This window comes from Pteropus alecto, unplaced genomic scaffold, assembly GCF_000325575.1.
Source record: "Pteropus alecto unplaced genomic scaffold, ASM32557v1 scaffold146, whole genome shotgun sequence".
Lineage (NCBI taxonomy): Eukaryota > Metazoa > Chordata > Mammalia > Chiroptera > Pteropodidae > Pteropus > Pteropus alecto.
Genome location: NW_006442107.1, coordinates 2,193,611 through 2,218,917, shown reverse-complemented (window position 1 = coordinate 2,218,917; position 25,307 = coordinate 2,193,611). Strand labels below are relative to the sequence as shown.

At 36.5% G+C, this 25,307-nt stretch overlaps 1 pseudogene; it reads right to left on the bottom strand.

Moving 5' to 3' along the window:
- Nucleotides 1-6,136: 6,136 nt before the first annotated feature.
- Nucleotides 6,137-6,252, bottom strand: LOC112469402 (annotated as a pseudogene).
- Nucleotides 6,253-25,307: the final 19,055 nt, after the last annotated feature.

Genomic DNA, 25,307 nt, shown 5'->3' with positions numbered 1-25,307 from the left:
CACTTTACAGAAAGATAAAGTGACTATGCATGGCACCACTGCCAATCAGAACTGCAGCTGGAATGCCTTGACCCGAAGTCTGATACCTTTGTTCCTAGTATTCCCGGTGTGGGTTTTGTAGTTTAATAATCATTTCCAAAGTGCTTGCATGAACTTGAATAAAATGTGTTATTTTCAAAAAGAAAGGGAACTCTGCATATAGCATTTCCTCTGCTGAATCTATAAACTCTACAACCTAATAATTGCTTTCTCCTCTACTTCCACTGGAAGTGTCCCTAGGAATAATAAGTTGATATTTGCTAAGTGCTTTGAGGTCCTTTTGAAAGAGGTGCTAAAAACTTCTCTAAATTATTTTTATCACCTCAATAAAATTTAAAAGCAAAGTATCATTCCTTGTCAAAAGCAGGCCTTACCCTGATTTTCTTAAATTATAACCTCTGATTAGCTATTGAAACTCCCTGATTACAGGCTGACATTGTATTATCCGGGGATTCATACCAGCTAAATCTATGAAATAATTGACTGTAGCCTGACAAGACTGTGACCTATTGTTGTAGTTTTTTGGAACAGAGCTTCAAAATACTCTGAAAGATTTGCAGCTTAAGCACCCTTTGTTTCAAATACGAGGTCAATGCTATGGCTTTATACATTGATTAATACGGCCAATTTGATTTATTAACTTACTCATCACTAAAAGGGTTTTCTAAGTATTTATCACTCTTCATGAAAAACCATCATACTAGAAGTAACCTTGAGGCATCTTCCTGGTTTCTATGCCTGCTTCCAGGGAAGACCAGAATCTGATGAATTCCATCTGCCACCACCATCAGTCCCCACAAGAAAATTCTCCCATCTTCCCTGGGTGATCAGATTTAAGCCATTTTTAAAGTGACTGCCATCATAAGAGTTCATCGTTCTCTCTAAATGGAGGAAGTGAGGAGCCAGCAGAAGAACTGATTCATCTTAGAAGTTTTAAGAATGGACCACAGATGACCTGTGTCCTAACCCCTGGTCCAAGAGAGACTACATAACAAACAGTTCAATTGAAAGACATGTGCATGCTCAGGTAAGTTGATCTTAGGGTCTCTGAGGAAAAATGGTCAATAATGCCATGTTACCTCAGTCAACTAGAAAGTGCACAGGTCATTATCAGGGAGGGACTGTTCACCCTTTTCAGAGCCCCTTGGGCCTGCTTAGCTGAGGTTGCACCACAGTGTGCTCCAGTTGCATTACATAGATTTCGCCTTCTTAGGCCAGCGGGAGTGGCAATTGGGTGGGAAAGTTGCCACCCAGGGACTTTTTCTGGAAGTTTTATTTACATGGCAAACATGAGGTTTTATTTAAATTGTATGCTTGTCAGGGAATGGCTTGGGAAGGCCAATGGTGATTATGGAGGGGCTAAGGATCCAGAATTGCCTCTTAAATTGAATCAGCTCTGGTTCACACATGAGAACTTGCGATTCAGATCTGCTAAAAGGTGAGTGGGAGCAGAGAACAGGCAGCAGGGCAAGGGAGTGAAATATTAGAAGCTATTCTTATTACAGGTTATAAACCACAGATGATTGATCCACGGCTTTATTATAATTTCTTGAGTGTTCGAGCACTATCTCTTTTGCTGCTTTTTACTCTTCCTCCCAGTTCCTCAACTTGGATGGACATTCCTCACAGTTCTGACTTTCTACTGCCCTCAGCCCCACTCTCCTTACACTCACCCTTGGTGAACACATTTACTACTATGGAAACTCATCGCAGATCAGGTGATCCCATATCAATATCCTTAGCTTTGCTCGCTTACATAGCCCCAGCCGGGAGTTCCAGCTGCTTGCTGAGCACATCCACCTGCATGTTCTCTTGACATCTTAAACTTAATGTGTCTGACCTGTTTATTTCCTAAATCATCCCTTTTTTCTGGCTTTCCCCGTTTTCTACCAGTGAGGTCTCTACCTTCCCAACCCCTCTGATCTGAAACTTGAGACATCTTGTATACTCTCATTTTCTTGGCTCCGGAAATCTAGTTTTATTGATTTTTTCCTTCCCAAATCTATCCACGTGATCTTTTCTCACCCCCACTCCCTGATTTTGGTTTTCATCACTTGACACTGTGTGTGATAGAGCTTCTGTGCCTGCCTGGCTTCAGATTCTTTCTTCACACCTAATCTACCTGATAGTCACGAAAAGGTTCCTAAAATGCCACTTTGGAGGATTTTTTAAAAGGAAATATTCAAGGGATATTTTTAAAGTGTCCCCAATATGCTCCCAGGCATCATACTAGGTGCTTGTTGTGGAATGATAAACAAAAGAGCCATCGTCTCTACTCATGAATTTTCGTGTGGAGAAGAGGCAGATAATTAAAAGTTAAAAAAAGTAAATTTATCGTTAAAAATCTTAATTTAGTAGGTGCTATGAAAAACAAAATAAAACAAAACACAGTATAATAATAAAAAATAACTGAGACCAAAAATGCTGACATCTGAGAAGAGACATGAGTTGAGAAGTACCCGGCTGTGATCTGTGGTCTTATTTCTTTCAATAGAATTGAAATTTCTTGTCTAAAATAAAGTCATTATTTTTCAGACATTTTTATTACACCCTTTATAAACCCCATATGCCAATCCAAATAGCCCATATGTTGTTATTTGATCTTGCATAGTATATTCCCATCTATATCTCTGCCAAGCGTTTCTCTTTAGGTACCTTTGCCCTTCTCCCATCTCTTTCCGATAAGAACATGTCTGTCTTTTAATAGAGAACCAAAACATACCTACTTCATGAGGCATTCATCAGTCTTCTTAGCTAGAAACCATCTATTTATTCTCCGGACTGCCATTGAAGGATAATTATAGTAATTAGTATTATTTATTATTTACATCTCCCACTAAGAACTTACCTTATCGTCTAGTACACTAATCATTCAAGTTCATGCTCTGTATTCAAACAAGTTCAAACTTCTTTCTTCCCTGAGATTGTCCAACATAGTCCTTTGATCTACATAAACATCTAATAATCATTTATTGAATTAATAAATAAGCTATCTTTAAAAAGGATATTAAACAGAACCAGACACAGTAACTGGCACAGGAAAGGAATGTGTTTTACTCTTCTTTAGAACCATAGCACTTTGCACTTATCTAGCACATTAGAAGTATTTGATAAGCGTTTCTTGAATCAAAGGTCCGAGAACACAAAAAGTCCACAGCAAGGAAGAGACTGGAGTTCATACCTGCTAATCTTTGAGTTCCCTCAAGCCCCTGGCTAAGACTTTGGCCAACCACGGGACATCTTGACTCCAACAAACCCTTTCTTTTTGTTCTGGTTACTTCCATAATGTCAACTCCATTGCAAGGAAACGATCAGATGCCACAAGTTTATACTGACTTCCTCTTTATGTTGGTAATCACTTTGTCTCCTGAATATTTCAAAATATTTGAGAGAGTTTTCACCCTTTTCTGAAAGTCATACAAAGAAATATTATTTTCAATGCTTTATAGTTCTGGCTCTTTCGTTGGCACAGTTAGCCCTTCTAGCTTCCTGTTTGTTCTTTTCTGCAAAGTCAAGCTAGATAAAAATATACTCCAAAGATGCTGTTCTGAATATATGCTCATCAGAATAGATAGTGTATGGGAGCCAGGTGAGAAAAGAGGCAGCATCACAACAACCTAGTGGAGGTACTAACTACAGCCAGCGGAGGTATCCCATAGGGATATGTCAGAAAGTATAGTGTAATGGGAGGCAAAAATGTACTTGCCCTGTGGAGGAAATACCTTACATCCGAAGCAACAGCAACCGTGGAAGGAAATAAGGAAGGGAGGAAGAACGGGAGACAGGAAGCGACGAGAGAGCCTTTTATTTGATTCTTGTGTATAGTAACTCAAGCGTGAAACATGCTCCTCAGTTAAATTAGTCAAATTTGTAGTCCTCATTATTATGAGAAAAAAAATCGAGCCATTAAAATAATTATTCTAAAATGCATATGTTGTTAATAAGATATGTTTTACTGCTTCTCTGTTTCAGGTTATTGAAATCCCTTAAGAACCATTATCTTATTAAGTTTTGTTATATGATTGTAAGGTTGGGGATGGGAAAATTATTCCTCCTTTGCAGGATAGAAGAGTTGTGTGAACTGTGGTGGGTCGCCCTGCAACAGATGTTAACAGAATAAATTATACTGGATTTCAGAGCTGGCCATTTTTGAGCTCATAAATTTCCCCTTTGCAGTCCATCTTGATTCATGTGAAGTTACTGACATATCTAAAGGACTCTAAAGTGTTTCCCTTAGAGTTCTTAGATCTGTTTGTTTCTTCATTTCTCGGAATTAAAACAAAAAAAACCTTCAACAACAATAGCAAAAATATTTTGCCTCAAATAAGCCAGAATCGACAAAGAAAAGTATAAACCAGGTAAGTAGTTTTCTTGGAAACGGTTCATTTTATGAGGAACAATTATCTTTTCCTAACAAGAACATCTTTCTTAAACCGTACAAGAGAGTATATTCTGACTTGCAAGCATTTCCACCTTTTGTTTACCATGATACTTTTCTTTTTCCCCATTGGGAGAAGAGATGCTGACAGATTTCGGTGACTCAGGCTGTTGCCATGTCCTGTGCCTTAATTTTCACTTCCCTTTCTTCATTATATTCTTACAGAAATGCACTATGATGCTTTTTTTTTTCGTGGCTCCCTGTTTCTCCTTGCCTTATTAAAAAAGTGCTTGGAAGGGTGTGAGCCTCTTGAAGTTGTTGAATTAATCAATTATACTCTGGTCCTACTTTTTCAGGGTTGAAGAGGTGTTGATTTGACATCTAAAACTCTGAAAAGCCTTTAAGTTCAGATCAGAATCTTTTCCATATCAAGTAGATTTTTTTTGGCAGTGGGTTCCTTCTCTGTTTTTCTCTCCTGAGGCTATTAACATGGAGATAGTGTCTTTTAGAGATAAAATCTTCCCCTAACTACCACTGCCTCTTTCCTGCCTGAAATCCTAATCTTCCCCTTTTGATATTGCAATCATTTCCAAAGTAACAACCTGACATATTGTAACCACTTGATATCCTTGAAAAAGATGGACTGTATTTTTAACTGCTTGATTTCATACAGCATTTGGAAAAATAGGCTTGCTATACAGACAGTTTATTTCTACTCTTGATCGACTGTCAAAGAGGAAGGAAAAGAAAGTTCTTTTGCAAGATTTTTTTTTTGTAATCACTGTACAATTTTGAAACTTCAGATTACAAATTGTTTATGAAATTTACAACATTGATATTTGTGAATTATTTATGAAAATTCACAAATAGCAGTGTTCTTCAGAAATAAAAGGAGATGCTAAAAGATATGTCAGTGAGAGGGAATATGAAAAGTAAAGGATTTGAATTTGTTGATGAAGAAGATGTAACTGCTATCAGAGAATCACAGCTCTTTTGAGCCTTCTTGTCCTCTTCACAATTCAGCTCCTATGCATTTGGGAATCACTAACTTTACCTCTCTAAGCTTCATTTATAAAATGGGCATAATAATATTTGCAATACCGTGGGGTATTATAAATATTAAGTGATATAATAAATGTTAAGTGCTTTGTACAATACCTGCCATATGAAAGATGCTTAATGGCAGTTGTGATTAAAAAGGAATTGAGGCAAAGGGGTCCTAAAATAAAGGCTGATGAGTTAATAGTTTGAGGCCTTACACAATTCTGAGCTAGCAACTGATGATAGCTGTCTTTTGGTTTTTGTTCTATTTTATTAGGAAAGAATTTAGGCAAATCATTGTGATTTAAGCAAATAAAATCAAATCTCCTAGTGCTATAAAGTCTTTGTGTTTTCTGGGGAACTCTTTCCTTTATTTCCCTCAAGTGCCTATATCTTTTCCTTTTTCTTTTTAATTTTAGAAATAAGAAGTATAAGTAACATTATTCCTAGCCATGGCATCCAAGTTGCCCTGAGGTCTTAGTATCCCCTTTGACCAAGGAAACAAGTTTACTGCATTCTGCTCTGTAATTTACTTTGTGGTCCTCCTGTTTATCCCACCTTCTTCTCAGACTCAGACCCACACATTTGACAGGGTCTGTGAAAATTGGAAGCAGATCACATCACCAAAAAATGATCTGATGCTCACCAAATTGTTATTTATTTATTTATTATTATTTATGCCTACAGCACCTGGTTTTCCTAGGGGGTCTCCCATCCAAGTACTAACCAGGCCTGACCCTGCTTAGCTTCCGAGATCAGACATCAGGCTTGTTCAGGGTGCTATGGCTGTAGACCATGGCTCCACTGGGGCGGAAACCCAGGACCTCTGCATGTAAAGCAAATGTGCTAACCATTACACTATGGAACCACATCCTACCAAATTGTTATAAAAGTGCCCCAGCTATTTCTTTCCTTTCTCCTATGTGTATCTATGTGTGCTATTTCCAGTTCACTGTACTTTTGGCCATTTCTTAAGAGCATCTCATGAATTAAAAGATTGTCCAGAAACTTCCTGGGCCCTCTGAGAAGTGGACCATCTGGCTAGTTGAGGCTGATCTTTGAGTCAAGGTGTTGTCAGTAATCCCTTGCTATGGGCTAGACACTGGCTGTATATTTCATACTCATCTTTCATTAGTTATTTCCATCAGACCCAGTTTCAATATTAATCTGCTGTAGAAAAAAATTTATTACTCATGGATCCTCACCCAGGATAGGTGCATGGCTGGAAATTATCCTTGAAGTTGTAAAATAACTTTGTTTTGAGTTACTTGCCTTATAAATTATTTTTAAAAAAATTTTTGACAGCAAAGCATTTTTCCAAAGGATTGATATCTTCCTTCCCTTGTTTTCAGATGATAAAATACAAAACTTGTGGATGGACCAGTTTGGTTATATACAAATGAATTTGATTTAAAATTAGAATTAAATATTAAGGTTGAGAATTCCATAAAGTGTCAGCTATGCCATTATCTTTTTTGGATTATTAAGAGACATTATGGCAGGGGAGGAATTTTAACATATAGAAAATGACAATAGATCATTTCATTAGGACATAGATTACAGTTACATTATTTTTCTAGATTGGAAGAGGGGAGAAAAGTGTTAGAAGGACCAAACCATTTTGTGTATTCTACCAAAAAACTTCCTAAATATTTTATTGTCATATTTCTGCATAAATTTTTTCAATGGATTGAGTCTGAACTTGAAACCTAGGCTCAATTTTCCACTTAAGTCTCAAGTTCTATTGCTGTCTAGTGTGAATTCTCCTTTTGAGCTAGACTTGGCCACTGACCATGCCCTGAACACGTTATGGACCTTTTTTCCTCTAGAAATTTGCTCATCTATCTCTTCATAGATCGTGGGACTCCTTTCCAAAGTATCCTCAACCCATAGTGATTTCTCCCTTTTATGGGAACTTTGGGAAAGGTAATTATTATTTTTTCTATACCTCTATTATACTTGAGATTTTCTACCTGGACTGTTAGCTACATGTTATAAGGTCTTTGAGGACAAAGACTATTCCTTTTCATACTTCTATCCCCAATAACACTTAATACATAATATGATTCTCAATGAATATTTGTTTAATTGCTAGGCTCCTCTACTGCAATAAAAAAGAAGACCTCTGTGCTTATGCGTATTAACCTCAGGTCTCTTTATTGTGGACCAAGTCTCCCACTATTGGACATTATGGCATGGTTTCCAAGAGCATTTCTCTGCACTCCTGATGTTATTTTGCAAAGCTATATTATCTCAACAAGAGAGCTGATCTGGTGGTTCAGACTATCATTTAAACAGTCATTAATTGAACAGTGAAGTATGCTGCTCACCTATGATTGTATAGGGAACTATAAATATATGTGCAGTTGTGTAATTATCTCCACCAACGTTACCTTTCAAAATGGCTAATTATCACAAACATATGAGATGCAAATGCTATCTCTACATGCTATTCAAAAAGGCTCATGCAGATACTATAATTCTCTTAGAAATATCAACTGTGATTTCATTTGCTCAAATTTATAGTGCCTGGCATACTGCTTTCCCAGTAACTTGTGATTCCAGCTTGTCCTCCAAGACTCCAAGGATAGGACCTATGATTTTGATAACTAATTGCTGCTTCAAACATTAGTTTCCAATTGCTGAGTTTCCTGAGCTAGAACCCCTGTCTTTCCATGACTGAATTCCCATACCTATTACATTTATTGCTTTAGAGTATTGGCTCCCACTACTACCTAGGTAACCTTGAAAAAAATTGCATAACCTTCTGTTTTTGTATTCTGTAAAATGGAGTTAATACCAAATTCACATGGTTATTGTGAGAATTAAATAACAAATAATTTATGTTACACATGTTCAATATGTTTTCTCCTATTCCCATCCTGCCTATCCTTTAACTTATTAGTCTTGATATGCCAGACTCCAACTTTATTCTCCTTTGCTGTTCCTTTGCTCCTGCTCCTATACCAAGTAGCAGAGATAGGTGAGGCCATTGACCAAGCATACCTGAAACATGGCAAACGATGTCAAATAGTATTTTTTTTACAATGCTTGTTATGTCAAAGACATTTTCTTTTTGGGGGGAAAAAAGGAGTATTATTGTAGCTAGAACACAGAAATCAAGGGGAAGGAAGATGTAAGGTGAAGCTGGAAAGCTAAAAAGAACCAGATCATTTGGATCTTGGGGGACTGTGGTAAGAGTTATATTCCTTAAGATTCTGTCATTGATTTCTCTACTGCCTTCCTTCTTTGGAGAATTTATCCTCTTCCAATTTGTCAAATGTTATCTCTGTGGTTGACTCAAACTTACTATAGGACTCAAGAAATGTATTTCCATCTGCTTAATGTATATACCAAGGTTTAGACTTCTTACCCATGCTTTTCTGTTTGCCTCCCAGTCGGTGAGCCCTTATCCTGAATCTTCCTATAGTTCAACACTTATCTAAAAACTACTTATTGTTGAGTTTATACAGACACTGTGCTGGAAATTCACAAAGGGAAAGATAATAATGTCATTTAGCTTACATTTTGTTTGTAAACTATTGTAGACAAATCACATTCTCTGGTTTTTGTCCCATAGAATTGTTTTCTGTTCATTTTCATCTTCTTTGTTGCTTCTGCCTTATCTCCCCACCTTTAAATTTTGGAATGTTCTAGGACTTGGTATTTGAATCTCTTCTCTGATTATAAAATTTATTTATACTGCCAGCTTAGGTCTCTGCTCTGAACTGCAGGCTTGTTAACATGAGTCTTTCCTTGTTTTCTCTACTTGAAAGTTTAATGGGCATCTTGCTTATCACATTTGTGGGGCTTGAATAATATGTCTACAAATACTTTGACACTCCTTTACCCCAGGATGGAGTCTAAATCTCTTTCTTCTTGAAAGTTGATTGACCTTAGTGACTCACTCCTCATGAAAATAATGCAGTGGAAGTGATGCTATGTGACTTATGAGACTAGTTTAGAAAAGCTAACAAGGTTAATAGGCTTCTACCTAGCTGGCTCTCTCTTAAAACACACACCTTGGGAGTCTTGAGTCGATATGTAAGAAGACTGGCTACTCCAAAGCCTCCATATTATAGAGACTGTGATGAGACTGTACAAAGATAGCGTTGCATGAGGAAACCCAGCTGTTTGAGTCTTCCTAGTATCAACCACCAGAACTGTGAGAGAGCAAGCCTTCAGATGATTCTAGCCCCTGCCTTCAAGCTTTTCAGCTGATGACTAATGGAGCAAAGACGGTTAGTCCCCACAGATTTGTGAGTATTATCAATGTGGTTGTTGTTATAAGCCACTAAATTTTGATATGGTTTGTTTTGCAGCTATCTTAACTGGAACAATGTCCATAATGAAAGTCCTGATATATCCTTCACAGTTCTTTATCGTTCAGTCTTTCAACTTCAATGAATACCTCCCACTTACTTGGGCCAAACTTTGGCCAACCTCAGTTTTCTTTTCTCATACCCTTCATCTATTCAGTCAGAATATTGTATCATCTTTACCTCCATAAATAGCCAGGATTTGACTATTTTTCATCATTTTTGATATGGATTATGGGGATAGTTTCTTTGGTAGATTTACTGTGTTAATAGCTCCAATTATTTACCCCTCCCTGTACTCATGACTTCCACACATGTCTTTGCAGTTAATTTCAACTAGAGGTGGAAAAGAGTTCTTTTCTCATTGATTTTAAGTTTAGCTATGTGATTTGCTTTGGTAAATGTGGGGAAAAATCTTGCTTATTCCTACCTTTTCTCTTTCATCTCTTCAATCGCCTTGAGTACAAGCCTGGGTTGTCTTGCTGGAGAATGAAAGACATGTGGCACAGAGTCAAGTCACTCCAGTTGCCCAAACTGAGCCCATTCTAGATCAGAAAGCCAATTTAGCCAACCTGCCTAGCCAACCTGCAGCTGACCACAGACAGTAATGAGATCAGCTATGATCAGGAGACTTGCCCAGCTGACTCACAGATTCATGACCATCTATTTACTTTAAGCCAGTGTGTTTTGTAGTTGATGTTGCATGAAATTCTTATGGCTAAAGGTAGCTTATACAGAAATTGATGCCAGGAATGAGATGTTAAGACCTAAAATATGTGTCATTGGCTTCATCTCTGGAAGTGGACCACAGACTAAAATAATGTCACAGAAATTGCCATAGGAAACCAAAAAAATGAGGGTTATTCTGTATAATTGTGAAAGATTTGGGAAAGCAGTATCTTATAGTAACTCAGAAAATGGAAAATGTAACTAATGATCTTTTGGATTTGGACAAAGAGATCTCTAGGCAAGAATGATAGTGTCAGCTGGCTTTTAATACCTGTAAAAGGTATATTACTTTAAGGAAGAAGTACACTATGCCAAGAACTGACTAGTTTGAAAATATAATTTAAAAGGATTATATATATACCTAGTACCTACAATAGTGTTTGACAGTAAGAGCTCATAAATATTTGTGGAAAGAATTATTTACAATTTTAATAAGTATTGTGAATAAGAAGTATAGAACTCCCTAAGAGTCTATAGCACAAAAATAGTTATCTCCTTAACCCACTCCTAGAGATATTTGAACTAGAATGAGGCTTCTAGGAGGCTTAATTCATCAGCATTAAAACACAGTAATCAAAATGACATAGAATTGGCAGAAAAACACATGGACTAGTGGAACAGAATTGAGAGTCCAGAAGTAAACCAATATTTATATGAGCAAATAATTTTCAACAAAAATCCAAAAACATACAAAGGAGAAAGGAAAGCCTCTTCAATAAATGGTGCTGGGAAAACTAGAAAGCCACCTGTAAAAGAATGAAATGACTGTTGTCTATCACACACACCAAAATTAACTCAGAATGGATTAAGGACCTGAATTAAGACCTGAAACAATAAAATGCATAGAAGAAAACATAGAAACTAAACTCAAGGACCTTGGATTTAAAGAGGATTTCATGAATTTGACCTCAAAGGCAAAGGAAGTAAAAGCAAAAATGGGACTACATCAAACTAAAAAGTTTCTGCACAGCAAAAGAAACCGTCAACAAGGTAAAGAGACAGCCATCTGAATGGGAAAATATATTTGCAAGCAATGCCTCTGATAAGGGCCTGATATCCAAAATATACAAAGAACTCATACAACTCAATAACAACAAAAAACCAAACGATCCAATCAAAAAATGGGCATAGGACCTGAACAGACATTTCTCCCTAGAGGATATACAAATGGCCAACAAATATTTGAAAAGGTGCTCAACATCGCTAGCTATTAAGGAAATGTAAATCCAAACCACAATGAAATACCATCTCACACCTGTTAGAATAGCTATAATCAACAGGACAAGTAATAACAAATGTTGGAGAGGATGTGGAGAAAAAGGAACCCTCAGACACTGCTGGTGGGATGCAAATTTGTACAGCCACTATGGAAAACAGTATGGAGGTTCCTCAAAAAACTAAGAATTGATCTACCATATGACCCAGCAATCAATCCTTCCACTGTATATTTACCCCAAAGACTTGGAAAACATATATCTGAAAAGATATTTGCACATTGATGTTCATAGCAGCATTATTCACAGTGGCCAGGACATGGAAGCAACTGAAGTGTCCTACGATAGATGATTGGCTAAAGAAGCTGTGGTACATTTACACAATGGCATATTACTCAGCCATAAGAAGAGATGAAATACTGCCATTTGTGACAACGTGGATGGACTTTGAGATAATCATGCCAAGAGAAATAAGCCAGACAAAGTTGAAAATCACATATCAATGTCACCATAAAAATTAATTAATTAACTAACTAATTAATTAATTAAAAAAACAAAACAAAACATAGTCCTGAGATGAACTTTTGCTGTAGATTTAGTGAGGGTAAGGCACCATTCCAGAAATCATGCACAATAAAGTTCTTAGAAATCTGTGTACTTGAAGCTTTCTGCTCATAGTTTTTTTTTTAAGTCACATAGTTTTTTTTTAAGGTTGTATTTCTCAGCCATATCACCATGTTTGATTTTTTAAATATCCTTTCAGGCAGACATTAGAACCCAGAAATAAAAGGAGACCTCAAAATTATACCTGACTAGCTCTTGGTATAAGAGAAAGCTTTTCTTCCATTGTAATCCAAGAATGGGTTTTCTGGTTAAATACTCACTAAGGTTTATCATCTATTCTGGTGCTTATATTAAATTGTAAGCATTTCTTCACCTAGATTTTTGCCATTACCTTTTCCACATTCTAAGTACTTCTCATATTTTCCCTCCTTCTACTTTTCTTCTTCACTTTCCCAACTTATTAAAATAATTTGAATTCTGTACTTGTCTGCAAAGTGTTGCTTTCTTCCTAGCTGCTTGGTACCATATGCACCGCACCCTTGATGAATCTGTCCTTTGTGGGCAGGAAGACATCGGAGAGTACCTCTGGGCCCAGGACTGACCCCTGCCAGCATCAGCTAATATGTCCCTCAGGTTGGTCCTAATTCAGCTAGAGAATTTCTGAGTCGTCCATGTGGCCAAAAGATAGCTGTGGAATAAGTATTTTTCCCCAGTTCTTCAAATACACGTTTGTATAGGGAAGAACAATTTTAACAAGCTTGGTCTCTAGGGAAGTAGTTTGAAAACTGCTTATTATATGATTTTGCATTAGGCAGAAATCTTTTTCAAGTGAACCTAAAGCTAGTGAAATCCTATGTACTGAGCAGACTTCCTGAGCTACAAAATAAACCCTCAGTTTCAAAGCATTTTTCCATTTTATAAACAGTACTGCAGTAGCTCTAATTACCAAGATCTACTCGGAAGCTTGCCTTACAGTATCTGATTTCTCTATCAAATAAAACCTACTATGATATGCAGAATCTAAGGAACAAAAAGAACAAACTAATCAAAAACAGACTCACAAACATAGAAGACAATCTGGTGATGGCCAAAGGGGAGGGAGGTTGTGGGGCTGGGAGAATGGGGTGACGGGTTAAAGAAGTACAAATTAGTAGTTGATAGGTGGTCACAGGGATGGGGAGCACAGCATAGGGAATGCAGTCAGCATTAATGTAATAGCTAGGTGGAGAACCAGAGAAGAGAAAGAGCAATTAGGGGAATTGTTTTATAAACTATATAAATGCCTAACCAATGTACTGTATACTTGAAACTTATAAAATTAAATTAAATAAAAAAAACAGCAAAACAAAACAAATATAAACTGTGCTTGTCACCCTCTCAACCAATTTAGGAAAGAGTCCAATGAGAACTGAAGAGTCAGAGATCAGTAAACAGTCCCCAAATTTAAGGTATGAGGATATATCATCTGTCTAACTTTAACACATGAACAAATCTTCAACATTGCAAAGAGAATGGCTCCCTTCAACATAGTCACCATGGGAGACTAGACTCTTGTCCCAAGGGCTGGTTTTGTTTTAAATCTTGCTTCTCTCTCTCTCTCATTAGAACTTAAGATAGCTAAGTTTTAGGCTCTCTGTTCTCTTCTCTCTCCCTCCCTCCCTCCCTCCCTCCCTGCCTCTCCCACTGTCTCTCCATCATTTTCTTTTTAAATCTCAATGATAAAACTTGCATATGGCAAAAACTTCACTGTTTAATGAAAAGTAAATGTCTTTCTCACCTTTGACCTTCAGTTCCTTCTCCAGAGACAAATACTGTTAAGAGTTGCTTATATATCTTCCAGGAGCTTCAGTTGCATATGGAAGCACATTGCCTATTTTAACATGATAAATGAGGGTCTATTTCCACAATTCTGTATCTTGCCTTTGAAAATATTTCCATAATCAGTACATAAGGATGGACCTCATACTCAAAACTGGCTACTGAGTATTTCATTGTATGACTGTAACATACTTTATTTAATTGACAAGGCAATTAAATTGTTTTAGTCTTTTGCAAGTAGAAAAAAAATACTATAATAAAAATCCTTATATTTTCAGATTTGCATACATGTGATACTATATATTTCTGAGAAATTTCTATTAGAAATTCCCATAGTTTAAAGTCGTATATACATTTAACAAATTTCTAGATACTCTTAAGAGGTTATAGCAATTAATACTGCCCCAAAATGTATGAGACCATCAGGGTCCACATACTTTCAGTGACACTGTGTTTTATAAGCCTTTTTTTTATATTTGTGAATATGATTAATGGAAAATGGTATTTCAGCTTCAAATGATTAATCAGTTTGCATATCAACCCTCCTTTATAATAATTTTACTTTATCTATTATCAATAATTTCCTTATTGATAAAATCAAGATGATAGTAATACCAAGCTCAAAGTGTTTCTGTGACGTTTGAATAAATTAATACAAGTAAAGCACTTAGGACACCTACCCTCAAAAGTGTTCCATGGCTATTTGGAAGAATGTGTATTCTGTTGCTTTTGAATGGAATGTTTGGAATGTCTGTTAAATCTATCTGGTCTAATGTGTCATTTAAGGCCAATGTTTCCTTTTAGATTTTCTGTATGGGTATTATATCTATTGGTAAAAGTGGGGTATTAAAGTCCCTACTCTTATTGTAATGCTATCTATTTCTCCTTTTAGGTCTGTTAATATTTGCTTTATATATTTAGCTGATCCCTAAATCTCACTTCTTGAAATTAACCCTATAGCTATACCTCCACAAAAACAAAACGAACACCATAACAAAAATATGCACACAGTTATCAATTGTGGATTTTTTTTTTTGTAATAGCAAGGGATCGGCAATAACTTAAATGTCCTTCAAAAGGACTGGTTGAATAAATTATAGTAGATAAATAGGATTGAGTACCATAGAGCCTTAAGAAAGAGTGAGAAATAGCTCTAGTAGCTGACTTACGTGAATTGCAAGTTATTTTGCTAAGTGAAAAAAGCAAGATTATTGTTACTTTTAATAAGAAAGAAGAAAAAATAAAATTGTATATATATTCTAAAATTGAACCAATGTTTTCCATTTTATGTAGTTTTGATTTTTAAACCATGCAAATGTCTTTTTATTTAAGGATAAAGTTGCATTAGAAAAAAAAAGCAAATTCTAAAATTGAACCAAAGAGTAACTAATAAACCTAAAGTAATATCACATTGGTAACATATGCACTCAGAGACAAGAGCTAGTTTAAGTGGTTTTGAACCCAGTACTAGGACTATACATCATTTAAGGCTAATTTTCCAAAAACAAACAAAAAAGATTACAAGGAAGTCTTAAGTTCACCCCAGTAGTTTTATTAGTAATAGTAATATTAATGATAAGATTTTATTAATGCTAATAGTAGTACTTTTAGTAGTAGGCTTTATTATTATAGGAAGAAGCAAATAAGCAAATATACTATGTTATCATGAATAAAGATTTTTTAGGGTAAAAAGATATGATCATGAAATAAAAGTAGTTAAACTCCCTTTAGTGATAAATTTAATTAGAAATATAAATACAAAATCATAATTTTTCAAACGTTTTTCCTTTTCCACTAAAAAGGCTTAAAACGAAATTACCCAGTACTGATGAGGGAATCAGTATCCAAATCTCTTTTCTAATACCATTTCCCACTAAAAGAAAACAAAGCTCTTTGAAAAATTGACCGATTTCAGGTTGTTCTAGTTATCTACTGCTGTGCAATAAATCACCCCAAAACTTAGTGGTTTACAAAACAACAGCATCAATATTGTTCATGAATCTGCAATTTGGGCAGAATCCAGCAGGAGCAACTTATCTCTGCTCCTCTCAGTGTCAGCTGGAGCTCACAGCCTAGAAGCTAGAATCACTTGAAGGTTCACTCTCATGGCTGGTGAGTTATACTAGCAAGACCCAAATAGTTTGGGGCTAGAAGATCTTGGGGCTAGAACAGCTGGAGCTCCTTGCACATCTTATTTTTTATTTTTATTTTTATTTTTTTACCTCCATGTGGTCTCTGTACCTTAGTGGCTAGGATAACTAGACTTCTATATGTTAGCTCAGGATTCCTAAGGAATATGTCTCAAAAAAGAGAAAGCCAGGTATAAACCGTATCTCTTTTCATGATGAAGTTTGAGAAATACCATTCCCGTTTGATTTTATCTGTTAGAAGTGAGTCATTAAGACTAGCTCATATCCAAGGGGAAGGAAACTAGAATCCACCTTTGATGGGAATATGTCAAAGAATTTGTGACTATGTTATAAAACCACCACACATATCTACAGGAAAATGAAATGTGAGTTAGGACTTCTGATTATGTTGAAAATCATACTTTGAAAGTATTCAAAGACTAATGCAAATATGTCAACAAGACACAAGAGCTTGCTTAAGCGTGTTCTTACTGGCCAAATTTGGGACAATTTAAGCATCGTGTGAATAACAAGTGTAATTAATTATAACATTTAAATAAATAAAAACCTCTGAGTCTATAGTGATAGTCGAAAGATAGAAGAGAGCAAAAATCCTTCTTTTACATAAATACTAGCTAATACGTAGGAAGACATGATAGAATTTAAATATCATTATTTTGGAAACTCCAGTGGAAAAACTGGTTTAGGCAAGGGACAAAAAAGTGTGTTAAAACAATTAGGAGAATGTTTGTTGGGGAACAGTATTTTTACATTGTGCCAAAGAATGAATCCACAGATTACCTACTAATTACAAAGAGGAGAACTATATCTTAACATAGAGTGGTTTCATCATCACTATTTTAACCAAGCGATCAAAGTTGGCGTGAACAGTGTGAGACCCCTTGACATTCTCCAACCCTTTAAGGATCATGTTGTTGTCCCATATGCGGTATCAAACATCTCCTATTTGAGATATTCTTGCTTCCAATATTTAACCCAAATTCAACCAGGCCTCTTGTTCTAATCTTGGTTTTACAGAAAAAGAAAAGCAGTAGAGAAACAAATTTTTAAAAATCAAGGAGAAAAGTCAAACATATTCCAAATGTGAGATACCTGTAACAAATCTGGCCTGGATTCTTCAAAAAGGTCAGTGTTAGAAAGAAAAAAAAAAAGGTGGGCGGTGGGGCTCTTGTTTAATCTATTACAAATGATTAAAGGTCCATAAAAAACAAATGGAATGCATTAACCTTGATAGGATCTTGGTTCAGTAACATGGATAGCATGAGAAAGAGGGAGAAAGGAAAGAAAGAGAGGGAAGGAGGGGGAAAAATAGCCGTAATAGACATTCTTGGGACAATTGGAGATATTTGCATACAGGCTGATTATTACACTATAAATGCCTAAAATCGTGTTTGAAAAGCAATATATTGGATTGAACTAGATTTATAGGGCTACTTAATTGTGTGATTTTCAATTTTTAGACTCTAACGTACATCTCAAAGAAGAACAAAATTTATGAGCAATATCTGCATTATCAAAATAAGTGCAGTAGGCACCAGGGTGACTATTTTGGATACAACTATATATAACTATATAACTAAAACTAACTATACACATTTATAAAATAGCTAGAGTGATTTTCAAAAATAATTTCATGATATTCATTAGTTATACTACTTACTCATAGAAATTAATAGAAAAAGGATGGAAATTGATTACTGTCAGGATGAGGGAAGGTTATGGGGCTCTGGTGATCTGAGATCATCTGCCTCTCTATTTTTTTTATAGAAACCTTGTCCCTGAATTGGATCTTTCCCAAGAAATAAACAAATTCCAAAAGGTACAAGTTCAAGAGTTAAAATTTGACCCAGGTGTCCATGTTGCTATGCCAGGTCTTTGACCAATAATGTGAGCTCAAACATAAAGTAGAATGAAACCCAACTGATTGCTGCTTAATATCTTCATATTTCAGAAACTGGATCTCCTGAGAGGAAGTCAAATTTTGTCTTTGGAAGCAATCTTTCTTTTAATATACATTTATCGATAGTTTTTCCTCCCACTGTCTTGCTGTATTTTAAATTGCTATGTTCGATTAAATTTTAAATTAAATACGTAAGATTCAAGTCTGAATTCAAAATTAACATTACAGAAAAAGATAACAATAACCAATATCATAAAAAATCCCCAAAGATTGTGTTTATAGTGCAATAGAAAGAAAGCCGTACTCTCCAGAGAGAAGAAGAATAAGAAGCTTCATTGGGCCAAAATTTATTAGTAAAATTCTCTTCCTTGGTAGTAGAATGTATTTGGTCAAAAATCTGATAATGGACATGAAGAACACATTTGAAAATAAAGTGATTCAACAATAGTCCTACTCTCTGCCTTCATCCAACAGTACTTTAGTTTAAAAAAAAAAAGTATAGTTTGACATAGATATGTTCTGATCTTTGTCCAACATGATCCATTTCTGCCCCGGAATACACCATTCCTATAGGCTCCCTGTACTGCTCCAAGAGACTTTTAAGGTCCTGAGAATTTCACCAACCGCGGACCTCTTGGCAATGTGGACAAATTTAACCATAGTCTCTGTCTATTCTATTCTAGGAGATGTTCTGGTTGAGGTTAGCATTAGCTCGCATGGGCAGCTATCATATATGTGGTATTGTCATCTTTTAAAGTATTTTCCTATATGTTATCTAATTCTTACCTCAAACTTATAGGTCATGGTCTGCTGTTATTATTTTTTCTACTTTATAGATGAGCAGAGAGACACTGTTGAAACAACATTCTCTGCTTTTTTACTTCACCAATCGTAAAACATCCTATGATCTAAAGGAATTTCCTTCTTGCAAAGCATTTGGAAGGTAGCTGGCAAAAGAGTGTACTTCATGAATTATTATTGTTGGTAAATTTATGCTTCTGAAATTGGAGGACACATACCCTAGGAGGGTGCCCAGGGCACCAAACTTAATGCATATTTTTGGAACATTAATTTCCCTTCATGTTAAATGATTTCAAGCATTATTTTTATTACAACAAATATCATGGAGTAAAATGTGAAATTTGCATGAATTTAAAGGTGAAACATGAGACGCAAAAAGACTTTCAGCCTTGCAGCATGCTAATTTGATTTACATCCTGGACCCTCTGAAGTACACAGTCTTTTAGAGTTACTTTGGCAGGAAATTGGAACAACCTTATTGTAGGTGCTCTTCCTACTTATCCCAGGCTCTGGGGTACCCAGTTAGGCAATGACAGAGGTTATCTGACAGCTAGCCTTACAAAGCACCTTTCTCTCCAACAGAAAATAAAGATTTGTACATCGATCCAGTTCTTGAGAGATGCTGATGGGATGGTGAAGGGATCTCAGGACATTCTCCTGTCCCCAAATACCTACCTATCACGCTTTCCAAAAGCCTTACATTTTGATCATAATTATAAAATCTCAAAGTGAGTTTCCAGAGAAATTATTCCGATTTGCTGATTTCAGAGACTAGGGCGCTAAGGACCTAAGAAGTAGAATGATTTGGTTAAGGTCTCCCAGCAATATAAAAGTAGAACTGAAATAGATTTTTGTTGTTTTAGCCCCACCTCATGCTATTTCCTCATTCTTTACCTGCAAGCCTATCTCAAGTAAGTGATTATACTACTTAAAAGGGAGATGTCAAACACACACACTAACAGCCAAAGCACAGAGGAACCAGGAGCAGAGGCATAAATGCATGTGCATATTGTAGGTTAATTTATGAGAGTAGGACATGGAACGTGAGGAGATGTACCAGGAGACAAACCCTGACTTACTCTTGCCAACGTCTCTCAGCAGCCCAGAAGTCTGGGATTGACAGAATATGGTACCCCAACGGGCTCTGAGTATCGGTAACTGATGATAAAGAACAGTAATGCTGAAAGGGAGAAGGCCATTTTGAAAGGTGGAGGGAGAAAAAGTAAATTTTCTGCAACTTTAATAGGAGGTGGCAAACCCACCTTCCCACCCCACCCCTGCCTCTGTATATGAAGATCCTCAGGGCCTCAAACCCAATTTCTTCCCAGCTTCTTTGCAGAACTAAAGCAAACACACTGAGCACTGTTTACCGGAAGCAGCCAATGATGCCCCAAGGAGCAGTTATCCCTGAACTTGTAATGCTGTCAGCAGAGAAAATGCTGATGCGATATTTGAAACTGAGTTCAGAGGAGAAAGCAACTGGTCCAGAAAAAGAATGAATAGGCATAGCAGTTTTTCAAAGTGGGTCCCTTTAAATGTCCCCTAGCAAGGGCAGCATGTCCCTGTGTCACCCTGAAATCAGTAATTAGAACTGACGTCTAAGAATCACAATTTCCAAATCCCCCTAATATGATAAAACAGCCCAAGGTGACCATATATTCTGATCTCAGTTTCCAACTATTTGGACCGAGTTGGTAGGCTTTCATGGGAAACACTACTAATAATTAGCGGGCATATACAGTTTACTCTGTGCCAGGCGCTGTTCTTAAACTTTTTCTTTCATTATACTCACTTGATCTTCGCCACAAATTTGTGAGATAGGTGCTATTATTATTTTCATTAAACAAGTAAATAATTGAAACTCAGAGAATATAAATAACTTGCCTAAGGTTGGGTGACTAGTAAGTGGTAGTACCAAGATTCCAGCTCCAAATTTTGTATTCTTAACTTCTACCCTCTCTGCAGGAGACCAGGCACCTGGAGTTAGTGGGAACCACGCAGAATGTAATGCGAACAAGAGGCAAAGCCCCAAACCTGGACAAGGGGGTCAGGGAAGGGTTCCTGGGCAAAGTAACCTAAAGAATTAGCCTGAAAATGGGGATGTGGGGCTACAGAGGGAGCAGCAGGTACTTTGACCTGCAGAAGAAAGAAACTGTAGCATTTTCTGGTAAATGAGTCTATTTCAATATGATTGGAGTGTAGAATTTGAAAGAAAAGAAGGAAAACGTGAGGCTGGAAAAGTTCATCAGTGACCAATCCCCAAGGCGCCTTCCTTTGCCTTTAATAAGTGGGTTGTGGGTTGGGGTCTGGAAAGGGCACTCTCTTTCTAGTCCTCCTTTTAGAATGAATGGGCCATGTTAAATGATTTTGCTTTCTTTCATATCTAACATATGGAGATGCAATTGTTGATAAATTTGTTCAGCATTGGTAAGCAATTTAGCAACATATTGGCTTCCGAGACTTCTGTTCTCATTCCAGTACAGCCTTTAGAAAAACACTGAAGGATAAAAACAGTTTCTCTGGCCACCCTCTGTTTCTCTGAAAGATTATTTCTACATTGTCAGGTTCACCAACTCCTCCAGATCCTGACTCAACTATAAGAGCCCACAAAATAACTCTAATAGTTGCAAAAGATTGATTCTCAGCTGTGTAGCCCAGAGAAACAACACAGCTTGATGTAGTTAAGAGTCTAGATTACAGAAACAAAGTTTGTGTTCAGACCTTGACTAGACCACTTCTCATCTATAGATCATTTGGCAAATGCCTGAGCTGCTCTGTGCCTTGGTGGTTTATACATGTCAAACACTTTGAAGAATGCCTGGCACATGAGAAGTACTTAATAAACATTAGCTGTTATTGGTGTTTATCGAAAATAGAGTTTGAACTATGAGCCAAATGCTTCAGGAATATAGAGAAAGAAAAAATTTATTAGGGTAGAAAAGTATTCAGGGAAGATACCACAGAAAATTAAGCATTTTCTTTCTTTGGAGAAAAAACAATGCTAATACCATCTCCCTCCACCTTGAACTGCAGCATTCTAGAAAGTAATTCTTATCTCTGAAGGAGTGTTTGCTGCAACCTTCTTGGAAGAGTGTCCTAACCTGTAGATCACTAGGTCAAGCTGCCTCTGATGTAGAAAGGCTTAGGACATCATCTGTTCAAATCATGTCCTAAAAAACATTGGTATGTGCTCCTATTTTAAGAAAAATCTTATTTAAAAAATCTGAACTAGAATGATAAACCACTGGCCACATTTCAGCAGAATTATTTACTTTATAAAATGATTTGCAGCAAAGTTTTTTTTTTAATAACAGACTTCTTGAACATTAAAATATCTTGATTTATGCTTGTCACTGAACTGAAAAGATATTAGCTGTAGAATTTGAGTTGCTCAACTGTGATGGCACTGAGCAACAAACTAACATTACTTCTAATTCTTACAGCTGTAGGACGTGACGTAAGTATTTATTATCCATGTTTTACACTCAAAGAAACCAAGAAGCTGAAGTTTAGTTGTCTTAGAATATGAATCTAGTTTATGAAAGAGCCTGAATTAAAGACTAAGTTCCAATGCACATGCTCTTCTTCATATGATGCAGGTTCCATACATATAGGTTTAAACATTCTCCTAAACAAATCATCATTGTTATTATAATCTCTCCACTAAGAAAACTACAGGTCTTTAAATCAGAAGAGGTTTTCAGGTTTTAATTTGATTTTTACCAGAGCTTCCTTGCAACTTTTGGGGCTACTTTTTAGCTTTGGTGGCAACATAAAACCATCAGCTTAGCCTCCTGCTCCTCCCTAATTCAGCTTTCCACCTCATTTAACAAAATGCCAGCTCGATGATGGAATTCTCTGCTTTACAAAACATAAGATGGTGAGTGGAAATTTTACTCAATAACTCAATCCTTTCCAGTCTAATTAAGCCTATTTCAAATCTCTGTCTAAATTTGGAACTGACAATTAACTGGTTGTTCACGTAGAAGAGAAGAGAGAATGTTCTCCCCAAGTATTACTGTAATCCTTATTACATTGGCAAGAAAGAAAAATCTCCAAAGTAAACTACTTCTAATTTAGTAAAAATTTTCCATGATGCTCTGTTTTAGGCATCACTTCTGGAAATCGTATTTTAGCAATTCAGGGGTTAATCCCAATCATGTTTTTTGTAGTTGATGTTGCTGACCCTTTGTTTTGAATTCAGTCAATAAAGCGTTACCTTAACTTCTACCTCAAAGGAAATAAATTCCCCCAAATTTGTCTAGCCATTTCTCTTTTTCTAGACCAAACTGTTCTCAACCTGTCTGTCTAAAATGAGTTTACTTTTATACTGCCTAACAGATTACCTACAATTGGATCTTGTCTGGCAAAACTTAGCTAACAGATTCCATGTTTTCTTAACATAGCAGACTACAGAAAAGCTGTGTGCGTGTGTGTGTGTGTGTGTGTGTGTGTGTGTGTGTGTGTGTTATATCTGTTATTTATTCAGCCTCAGCCCAATAAGTTAAGAGGTCTACTTGGACTTTAGCAATATAAGATCTCTAGGAAAAGATGAGGAAAACAATGGAAAGCAAGATTCAGAACCAGTCCAAAGCTCTCGATTTTAGCAATGTGTAAAATAACCAAGAAATCTTCTGCCTTCTCTCTATATTAGCCATCCTTATGATGAGGCTCAAGTTGCAGGAACACTGACAAAGATAAACAAAAATGTCAAAACCAAAAGGGACTCAGAGATTACCTCATCTATCTCCCTCCATTTGTTGATGATTTTACTGAGATTCAGATAGAGTCCAAGATCTTAGAGGTAGTCAAAACCAGGTCTCTGATATTTAGCCTATTGCTCTATCCACCAGAAGCTGGGTTCACCTGCTTGTTTTTCATGGTCTGTAACTGCCATCATTTAGTATGATATTCTTCACTTCTCACAGCTGCAGAAGTTGGAAGCTACATTTAAGCACAGGGCCAGTGAGAGGCATGAATTCATCAACACCATTGAAAAAGAAGAGATTGTGCAGCGTAAGAGATGGTATTTTGGATGCTTCCTTGTCTTTTAAACTTCCAATATACTGAGATTGGGTATTTAGGAGCTTTTAACATGTAATTTTATGGGCAGATTTTTTTTTTTGAATGAATAACATGGGACCTAGAAATGAGGAAACAGTATGGTGGAATCGAGAGCTGGCTCCATCCATCCATCCATCCATCCATCCATCCATCCATCCATCCATCCATCCAGTGACCTGTATGATTCCCAAGTCCATTGGTGACACTAAGATTTTTTCCTTTACCTTCTGCTTGGCTTTAACTTGCCAACCATTTATCACTTCTCATGCATGAGAAATCTATAGATTTTAAGTGGCTTCTAATTTCTGGTCACTCCCCTCCCCCCCTCTTCATTTAGATCCATGTTCCTTGCAGGGAAGGGATAACAATGTCGTAGATATCGGACACGTAGCTGTAGGGCTGAGGTCCAGGCGTCACTGTCAATTGCAGTGCGGTTCTTCCTCAGCAGACTGTGTGCTTGAGTAGCTTGCTCCTTTCAGTGCTGGGATCTTTATATTTGTTTTGTGCTGCCCCTGGTCAATTAAAACATTGATCCAATATTCCAGTTCTCCTTGGCTTTGCTTCAGCCTGTCAGAGCTTTTAACATTTGTCTTTTTCTTAATTGCTATAAGCAGGGCTGGTTTTAAAAAAATTGTAAGTTTGGAAAAGTTAGTCTTTACCTGTATCTCCCCTTTCTGTGCTATTTCTTCATTCCTGGCTTTCCCCTGTCACATCTCTGCAGGAATAAGATCTCCATGGAGGTCTGAGTTTATACTAGTTGACAAAGTATCATTCATACATTCCATTAATCCAACAACTTTCTGTCGAACACTGTGTTCAAGGCATTGATTCTAACACCCATAATTTCTCTCATAGCTCATACTCTTTATAATACTTCCATGATTTTTGCCATATCATCTCAAAAACAACTTTCTTAATATTTGTCATTGAAATCAATTTACTGTTTACTTAAATTTATATCAAAATAAATTTGAAAGCTGTGTTTCTTGTCAAAAAGTCAAACTAAGCACTGGCTGCTGACTCTGTCTTCTATGTCAAATTTAACAGGTGCTAGAAAAGATACAATTCATGTGAGTGAATGTGGAGCTTCTTTTAATAACTGGTACAAAACTGTGAAAATACCTTAGGAGGCTTAAAGTGTCTGGGTTTCTTTTTAAGTGAAAGAAATGACAACTCGGGTGGAAAGTCCCAAGCACGCCATTACTTCTTTCTCTAAGATTGCCCAGGCTAGAAGTAACGATCCAGCAGGGAACTCCCTTGGCTATAGCTTATTATACCCTCAATACAGTA